This window comes from Balaenoptera musculus, chromosome 10 (genome assembly GCF_009873245.2).
Source record: "Balaenoptera musculus isolate JJ_BM4_2016_0621 chromosome 10, mBalMus1.pri.v3, whole genome shotgun sequence".
NCBI classification, from domain to species: Eukaryota; Metazoa; Chordata; class Mammalia; order Artiodactyla; family Balaenopteridae; genus Balaenoptera; species Balaenoptera musculus.
Window position 1 is genome coordinate 93,879,754 of NC_045794.1, and position 9,361 is coordinate 93,889,114.

The 9,361-nt window shown below is 44.6% G+C and overlaps 1 pseudogene; it reads left to right on the forward strand.

Moving 5' to 3' along the window:
* The first annotated feature begins 7,150 nt into the window (after positions 1-7,150).
* On the forward strand, positions 7,151-7,243 carry LOC118902937 (annotated as a pseudogene).
* The last annotated feature ends 2,118 nt before the right edge of the window (positions 7,244-9,361 follow it).

Sequence of the window (9,361 nt, forward strand, 5' to 3'; positions counted from 1 at the left end):
GGCTGGAGGTGGGGATCAGTGTGGCCCCAGACCCCAGGAAAGGCCCCCACTGACCCCCATCAGCCCTCTCCTCTCCCTGGAAAGAATCAGCAAAGGGTTGAGGTACAGGGCAGGTTCCGGATCGGCCACAGGCGTGCTGCCTGGTGCTCACGGTGGGCAGCGCCTGCACATGGGGTGGCCTTGCCCTTCACCAAATGGCAGGATTATTTAACTGATGGCTGCTGTCCCCAGGTGCTCCTGTGTAAAAAGATGTACTGTGTGCTCTTTTCCCCTGACAGGGAGGAGGGGAAATCTCCTAGAATCTGAGTGCAGGGGGCCCATTTCTATGCCTCCTTATCCCACAAGGCTCTTCCCAAGCCTGGCCTGGTCCCCACCCCCAGCAGCATCCCAGGCATCCTAACCTTCCAGCGGGGGCCCACCTTGCCGGGCCCTGGCCTGGGGGAGAAGCCAGCAGTGAGGCAGGAGTGCCCCCTGGTGGTAACAGCCTATACTACCCACTGGGACTCCACCCCCCGGGGTCTAACATCAGGGCCTGAAGACGCTGGGGATGGCCCCATTCCTGTTCCAGCCTCAGGGAGATCGGGAGGCTCCTGGGTGGCAGATGGACACTAGGTATGGTCAAGAAAGAAGGCAGGGGAGGATGCCCAGTATCAAGCATGACCCATCAGAGGAGCTCAGGAAATGTGGGATGGATGAATGAAAGAATGAGTGAACAAATGCGGAAATTAATTCATTGTTTCCTAAAAGGTGGTGTAAATATCACTAGTAATATACAAGATACCTTTTAGATAGTAGTGTACTTTTTAGATAATAATTCTTGTTTATTTTAAGAATTATGTACTTATTTTGATGTATGTTAGATATAATAGATCTGGCTCATCAAATCCATTATATAAACTTTCTGTTTAAAACAAATGTCCTTAGGTACAAAAAAAACCATTAAGTAAGTAACATATGGGTATTCTCAGGACCTAGCATAGAAAGTGTTCAATTAATGCTAATAAATGAATGAGGAGATGACCAGCAGATTATGATGCTCTTTGTAGAGCAGAAGGTAGACAGTCCCAAACTTTGCTGTAAACTGAAATCACCGGGGGAACTTTTTTTAAAAAAAATATCTCTGGGCAGGTATGTGCCTTTGAATCTCCGGTGGCTGAGGAAGAAGCCAGTGTGTCCTGGACAGCTCCCAGAGGAGGGGAAAGACACAAAGCACCCAATTAGGTGACTTATAAGGAGCAGCATGGCTTCGTTACCCTTTGAGATAGTAAAACTCATCACTGGAGGAAGCAAGCTGTGCTTGGGTGACCTGGGACTCCTTTGCTGGGTAAGAGATTGGACTGGATGAACTTGAAGTTCTCATGCAAGGAAAGAGAAGTGAGTTATTCTTTATGTAAACTAGCTTCTACATTGACACACAATACAAAGTTAATGTGTACTTACTATGGTTTTAACATACTAATTAAGTATTCCTCATTTATTCACCCTGCACATCAATGTTTTATTTGACATATGTCTTTATTATCAGTTAATATAAATATTACATTCGTTGCCATACAGAGGATATAGAATTTGCTGTCCTGAGTTGATTTACAAGTTAGTTCATTTACGGGAGTTTTCTCTCCTGAAAAAAAAAATCCCCTTCTTCTTGAAAACTGTGTCTAGTTAATTATGGACATATATTAATATAATGTAGTTAATGTGGCTACAATCTGTTTATCTGTTTTAATTGGATCCCGGTTTGATCACAGCAACTTTCAGTTACTTTCTTAATTAGAAGTTGGAGGAGTGAGGTGTTTGGTGTTGGCTTTGGAAAGGGATGCTGTTTGCTTCTAAATCCACACGTCATCTAAAAAGCGCAGGTTGAGTTAATATTTGATGTGTGAGTTGTTCCATTATCTTGTTAGATACCACTGATAACAGAAAAGAATTTCCCGTCATGAATTTTCATGGCTATACCTCTGGGAAAATATTGATAAAAATAAATTGTATCCTATTTGGAAAGATTGGCATACCTATTGAGATTGAGTCTAATTTTTTATATCATTTTAATAGTATTAAGGAGCAGCTTTTTAAATTTTGAATAGATTTTTAAAACATAAAACATGAATAGCTTTGCCATAGCACAGGGTCAAAAATCAGTTCTGTTGATGGCAAGTTATTCAATATTAATTCCATTTTATGAACAAATGCAATTGAGTTGCAAATCCCTTAACAGAGGGCAGTGTTAGGCCAATGTTTTAATCGGTATTAGGAAATGTCAGACTAGCATCCCCAAGGAAGAAGAAATCTTTGGCACAATGCTGAAAACATATGTGTTAGTTTTAAAGCTGCACCTTGCTCTCTTACATAGCTACAGGGAATATAAATCGGTACATCCTCTCTCAAGGGCAATTGGACAGTATCTACCTAAATGATAAATGCAGCTTCTCTTTAATTCACCGATCCTACTGCTAGGAATTTATCTTTCAATATACTCACACATGAGCATAATAACATGTGTACAAGAAAATTCATTGTTGCATTGCTTGAACAGCATATGATTGGAAACAACCTGAATAGCCATCAGTAGAGGACTGGTTAGTAAAAGAACTGTATAACTCTTCTTTGAAATGCTACATGGCTGCAAAAAAGAATGAGGGCTCATATACAACAAAAAACAACCCAATTTAAAACTGGGCAAAGGACTTGAAAAGACATTTCTCCAAAGAAGACATACAAATGGCTAATAAGCACATGAAAAGATGCTCAAAATCACTAAGCATCAGGGAAATGTAAATCAAAACCACAATAAGATGGTTCCCACCCATTGACGAGACTTCACATGCATTAGGATGACTATTATTTTTTTTAAAAAACAGAAAACAAGTGCTGGTGAGGATGTGGAAAAATTCGAACCCTTGTGCATTGCTGGTGAGAATGTAAAATGGTGCAGCTGCTGTGGAAAACAGTATGTCAGTTCCTCAAAAAAAAATGTACACAGAATTACTATGTGATCCAGCAATTGCACTCCTGTGTATATTCCCAAAAGAATTGAAAGCAGGAATGCAAACAGATATTGGTACACCAGTGTTCATAGCAGCATTATTCACAATAGTCAAAAGATGGAAGCAACCCAAGTGTCCACGGATGGACGAATGGATAAACAAAATGTGACATATACAGACAATGGAATAGTATGCAGCCACGAAAAGGAATGGAGTTCTCATACACGTTACAACATGGATGAAACATTACGAAGAAGTTTTGGTGGTGGTTGCACAACATTGCGAATACAATTAATGCCACTGAAGTACACTTAAAATGGTTAAAATGGCAAATTTTATGTTTTATATATATTATATTTTAACACAATATTTAAAATTAATAATGTAATTTCTTAAAGGCAAGGGTGGGGAGTCTAAATCCCCTCTCTTTGAACATGGGCTGGCCTTGGTTGATGCTGCTGGACTTCCTAAGCTGGGTCATAAGGGGCAACCCAGCTTATACCTGGGACCCTGAGCCAGCATGTAAGAAGTCCATCTACCCTGCAATGTCATACCAGAGAGACCTCATAGAACGAGAGCAGCAATTTGAGTCTTCCCACCCAGGTGTCAGACACGTGGAAGAGCCTTCAGATAATCGTAGCCCCAGCCGGAGCCGCCCCAGCTGACACCAAGTGAAGCAGAGACAAGCTTTCCCACAAAACCCTTCCCAAATCTCAGATTCATGAGCAAAATAAGTGGTGTCACTGTTCTAAGTCACTAAGTTTTGGGGTAGTTTGTTATGCAGCGATGGGACATGGAATGGTAAACATATTACTTATGTATTAGAATTTATTTCAATTTAATTTAAAAATAATCAGATACACATAAAACAGATTTGGACTACATAAATATCTCTTGCAAACCAACTGGTAAATTGGATGTTTTCACCCTCATGGTCTGTATCCTGCCTCTGTAAAGTCATTAAAGGTGCAAATATACTTTCACCCAAATACTGAACAAAGCTGGGGTGGGAGAGGCTCAGTGGGCTGGAGAGATGGGAACACAGGTCCATCTGGAGACTCTTTTCCCAGAAGGCCAGGTTACGGGAGAGAGAAAGGTCACTGGAGCTATGTAGCATGAAGGGACAGGTTTCTGACCCAGCAGGGCCAGATTAAAGACAAAATTTCGTCAGCAGGTCCTTGAAATAAAATCCAGAAGGTGGAGTTATGAGTGACATATATCACACAAGATGGGGTTTCAGGAGGCTTGAGAAGGAAGTTATATAGCCAAAGCTAGAGAATTTCAGACCAGGACCATTGAGGGGCTAAAGGTTTATTTTTTAAGCTTAGAAGAACTTAAAAATAAATCCATAATGTATCCTCCAAACATTCCCCCACTCTCTCCTTCCTGTGTGTGGCTCTCTTCACTCCATCAGTTTCTAGAACTCCTGCTTATTTGTTTATCTGTTTGCTGTATCTCCCTGTATTATTAGTCAGGGTAGGCTAAGTGCTGTAACAAACACCCCAAAACCCAAGGGCTCAACTCAACACCAGTTTGTTTCTGGTTCTTCTAACACTTCAGTGCATCTGTCTGATGGACAGACTTCCACAAAGAGATTCTGGGACCTGGGCTCCTCCCATCTCCAGGCTCCTGTAACACAAAGTCCTCCCCCTCCAGCCAGTGATGAGGACAGAGAGAGATCATCTCATTGCGGGGGAATTTTATGGGCCAGGCCTGCAAGTGGGGCACATCCGTCAGCCAGAACTCAGTCACATGGCCACCCTCTCACTGCAAGGGAGGCTGGAAATGTAGTCTCACTGGAGGCCAGGAGTATTGCCCTACCCCCCAGTTTACTCCCCCTGTGTGCCAGTTCTCATGCCCCTTGTTCACAGTGACTGTCACCATGCCTGGCATAAATGTGGCGTCTATGAGTGAATGAATGGTGCTGGGGCTGCACCGCTGGAACTGGGCTGAGTAGGCACGTTCCTTACAAATGCCCTGGGAGATGGAAGGATGTAGTCACTCCCATTTCTCAGATTAGGAAACTGAGGCTCTGAAAGCTAAACAGCAGGCACAAGGCCACACAGCTAGTCGGTGCCAGGGCCAGGTCTCAAATCCAGGAAGCCTCTTCTGCCACGTGTCTGTTCTCTCCACTCCCCTGGCAGCCTCTCCAGTAAGCATATTCACTGACTCCGGGTCTGGTTATCTTCGAGGCCGCTCTGCTTTCTAACAGTCAATGAGCCATATTTGACAAGCTGCTGGTTCCTTGGGGTGGCAGCTGTATCTCACTCATCCCTCTGCCCCCTGGCTACCAGCACAGCCCTTGAACACAGTAGGTGCTCAAACCACGGTTGGGGGATTAATTTGTTCACACTGGCTCAGGCTTCATGCTTTGCTGCTTGCACAGTATGAGGGTCGCTTACAACTTACAAAAGAAATAGAGGGAATATTTATTATCCTGCCTCTCCCTGTGCAGTCAGAGCTGTCTCCCACAGCAGGACCAGTGTCCACCCCGAAACGTGCTCCTGAAGCAAAGACAAGGGCTGTGTCACTTGAGGGCCAAGGCCACAGATGTCTCACGGCCCCCATCAGGGTTAGACCATTAACTCCCGCCACATACATACATAGAATGCCCTCGCCCCAGCTAGTCCCAGGAAGGAGAGTAGATAAAGGCAGCAGTGTGAGGTTCTGTCCATGGTGCTGAACGCACCTCAAATCCTTGTTCTCTAACCCAGCAGCCACTTAGATCCTCTTGGGAAACCAGGTAAAAAATGCAGATTCCCTGGCCCCTTCTTTGGAGACTTGCATTCTGAGGATCTAAGATGGGGCCTTGGAATCTGTTTTTACCAAGCACCTGTGATTCTAATACAGCCAGGTTGGTACTAGCCTGAGGTTGACTCACCCACCTAAATAGTCATCGGTCTTCATGAAGTGCCTGCTATGTGCCCAGCACTGTGCCAGATACTATAAGGCACAGAGCTGCATCGAGCAGGGTCTCTGCTCTGGGGGGAACTTACAAAGTCATTCAGGAGGAGATGTAGGGAGGGAAGGAGGGAGAGAACTTGCTCTGTTTTATGTGGACACAGTGCCAGGTACATACTTCATCTTTGTCCTGCAAGGTGAGATAAGTAGGCACGTGAAACCAGTAATCATAACCATAACTAACATTTATCTTTCCTTAGGGTCTCCCTAGACATATCTCAAGGCAATATGTGATGCATTCTGTTCCTTCTCACCTCCTCATGGCTCAAGACCCAGATCTTCCTGATTCCTGCTGCCCCTTATACCCCCTAGAATTTACTCCTCCCTTCTTCTGTCCCATGGTCACATTTCGTCATCGATTACATGATACACCATGTTTTCAATATTGTCTCAACTGGGATTCGAGTTCCCTATTGAGGGTAGGGCTTACACCTGACCCCCCTGTGTAGCCTCTAACACTGGGACCTCTCCATGCCCCCACCAGAGGAGGTGAACAGTAAATTCTTATTGGATGGATGACTAGGGGGAGTGATAAGTGGACAGAGGAATCTGCCCAGTGACTGTGCCCAAGGAGAGTGCTGCTGGGTTACAAAGCATTTGGGACAAGTGCTCAGAACAAAAAGAAGTCAGGATGGGCCTCAAGGAAACCAGGAAACAGGCAAAATGCAAATCAGGCAGGGGCCAGCTTCTGGTCAAGGTCTGCCTCTCCTTTCTCTGGGTGTTTGGGGAGACAGGAAGTAGACTCAGGACAGCAGTGTCTGATGAGAACAGATGTTCTCTGGGCCTGAATGTGGGGCATGGAGGAGGGGACAGGGGAGAGAGAAAGGGGAAAAGCAAAGGGGGAGGGCCATAGCTAGCAAAATGGAATATCCACAGGCCCTCTTATTTATTTAATTTTACTTTTTTTTATGGAAAATTCCAAACACACACCAAAATAAAGGGAATAGGAATAATGAACCCCCATGTGCCCATCACCCCGCTTCAACAACCATCCCCATTTTAACATCCTTATTTAATTCCTTCCCCCAAGCATCTCTTTAAAGAAAATTCCAGACAATATATCATTTCAGAATATATTCAGAATGTATCTCTCACATATTAGAACATTTCTGAAAAAGTAACCTCATTATCACACCTAATAAAATTAACAATTTCTTAATACCATCTAATGCAAAGTCCACATTCAAGTTTCCTCATTTTTATCAAAAATGTCTTTTTAACACCCGACAAGAATCTGGGTTCATTGTGACAAGGGACACAAACCTTGTGGCCTTCCTGTGAACAAATACCCACCACATATCCCCCTGAACCTGGCTGCTGGGCAGGACCAGTGGGACGGGGCTCAGTACTGGAAGGAAAGCTACAGTATTTAGTGGGGGAGTTTGCCACCTGGAGCCTGTCCTGTCCACACGTGGGTGGGCCATGAGTGCTCTTATAGGCATATAGGCTTTGAACCCCTCTCTTCAAAGAAAAAAGAAAAACAGATTCCAACTATATGCCACTCTGGAAAAGGCAAAACAATGGAGACAATAACAAGATCAATGGTTGCCAGGAGTTTGAGGGGAAAGGGGAGATGAATACACAGAATACAGAAGTTTTTATGAGCGGTGAAAATACACTGTATGACATTATAATGATTTTATGTCATCATACTTTTGTCCAAACCCATAGAACGTGCAACACTATTCACTTCATAAAGTGAACCCTAAGGTGAACTAGGGACTTTGGTGATTATGACGGGTCAGTGCAGTTCAGCCTTGGTTAAAAAAAAAAAATGTCTTAAAAAGAATTAACACTGAGGGTAGACGTTTTTGGCAAAACTTTTGTTTCACTTTTATATGTGGATACATATTATATATGTGTGTGTTTGTTGGATTGTGATGTAAAATGTACTTTTTAGATTAAAAAAGTTTGCAGGCTACTGTAGTTATACTGGCAAATAAAAGAACAAATTAATCTAAAAAAAAATGTCTTTTTAGGGTCCATTTTTATGAACCAGGATCTAAACAAGGTCCATGCACTGCATTTTGTTGCTATGACTCTTAAATCTGTTTTAATCTCTAACATTCCTTCCTCCTTCCCTTTTTTATGTCATTTTACTTGTTGAAGAAACCAGGTTCTTTGTCCTGTAGAATTGTCCTCATTGTTGATTTGGTGGATTGAGCCCTCCTGGTGTCATTTTACATGTTCCACTGCCCACCCCCCGCCCAATTCCTAGAAACTGATATTTAGACCCAGAGGGTTGATCTGTGTAGAGTCAATTATTTTGGCAAGCAGACTTCCTGGGTGAAGCTGTGTCCTTCCTAGTGCACCATATCAGGAGCAAGTAAGGTCAGATATTCCTTTTGTGTGTGATACTAAAAATGATCAATGTTACCAGCCTGATCCTTCCATTATAAAGCTTCCCCATCACCTGGTCCCCAAGGGGTTTTAGCACCTTTCGTAAAATCTTAAAACTGACAAAGCTGGAATAGCTCTGAGAAACTCATTCACTCATTTTTCAACTCATCCCACAAATATTTGTTGAGCATCTACTATGCACCAGGCAGTGAGCAGGAGTGAGAAAAAACCACCACAATCCCTGGGATCACAGAGCCAACAGTCAGATGGGAGCGAACAACAAATACTTGAGCAAGCAGGTACACCAACAAGAGACGTTTAGAGCCATGTAAAGAGCTACCCCAGAGCAAGGTGATGGTGGTCAGGCAGCCACTTTGTGGTGGGTGATCAAGGAGAGCCTCCCTAGGAGAGGACACTGGAGCTTGACAAGAGCGATCCAGTCATGCATTCCAGGGAGAGGGAGAGCTGGGGCAGGCAGAGAAGCTGAGCACCCATCAGCAGTAATGAGGAGGCGAGTGTGCTCAGCACCAGTGGGCAAGGGTGAGGGGGCCTGAGGGGAGGCCAGCGAGGAGGCTGCTATGGTAACACAGGAGAGACTGACCATGACCCAGACCAGACGGCGGAGTGGAGGTGATGGCCAGTCCAGCGCCCCTTCCACCCCCTTTCACAGCCGAGAACACTGAGCTTGGGGAGGGCAGGGAGACAGTGGTTATTGAGTAACTACCCGCCACAGGAGTTTTCTACGCAGCATCTCAAGACCGCCCCTGCACACTATGTAGAGGTCATTGTGCCTATTTCACAGGTGAGGCCAGTGAATCGTGAAGTCACCTGCCCAAGGGCATAGAGGCAGAGGGGGAAAGGAGGATAGAGCCCAGGCCTGAGGAGGCCCTCTGAGCCTGCAGGGTCATCCCACGCTGTGATGACCACTGTGGAGTCTCAAACCTTGGCCCAGGCACCTGAAAGCCCTGTGACCTGGACCAAGGGCCTTCTCCCTGTGCCTCAGTTTCCTAACCTGTAAAATGGGAATAATACTTGCCCAAGGGGCACAGCAAAGCCGAGACAAGGTGGTCCAACCT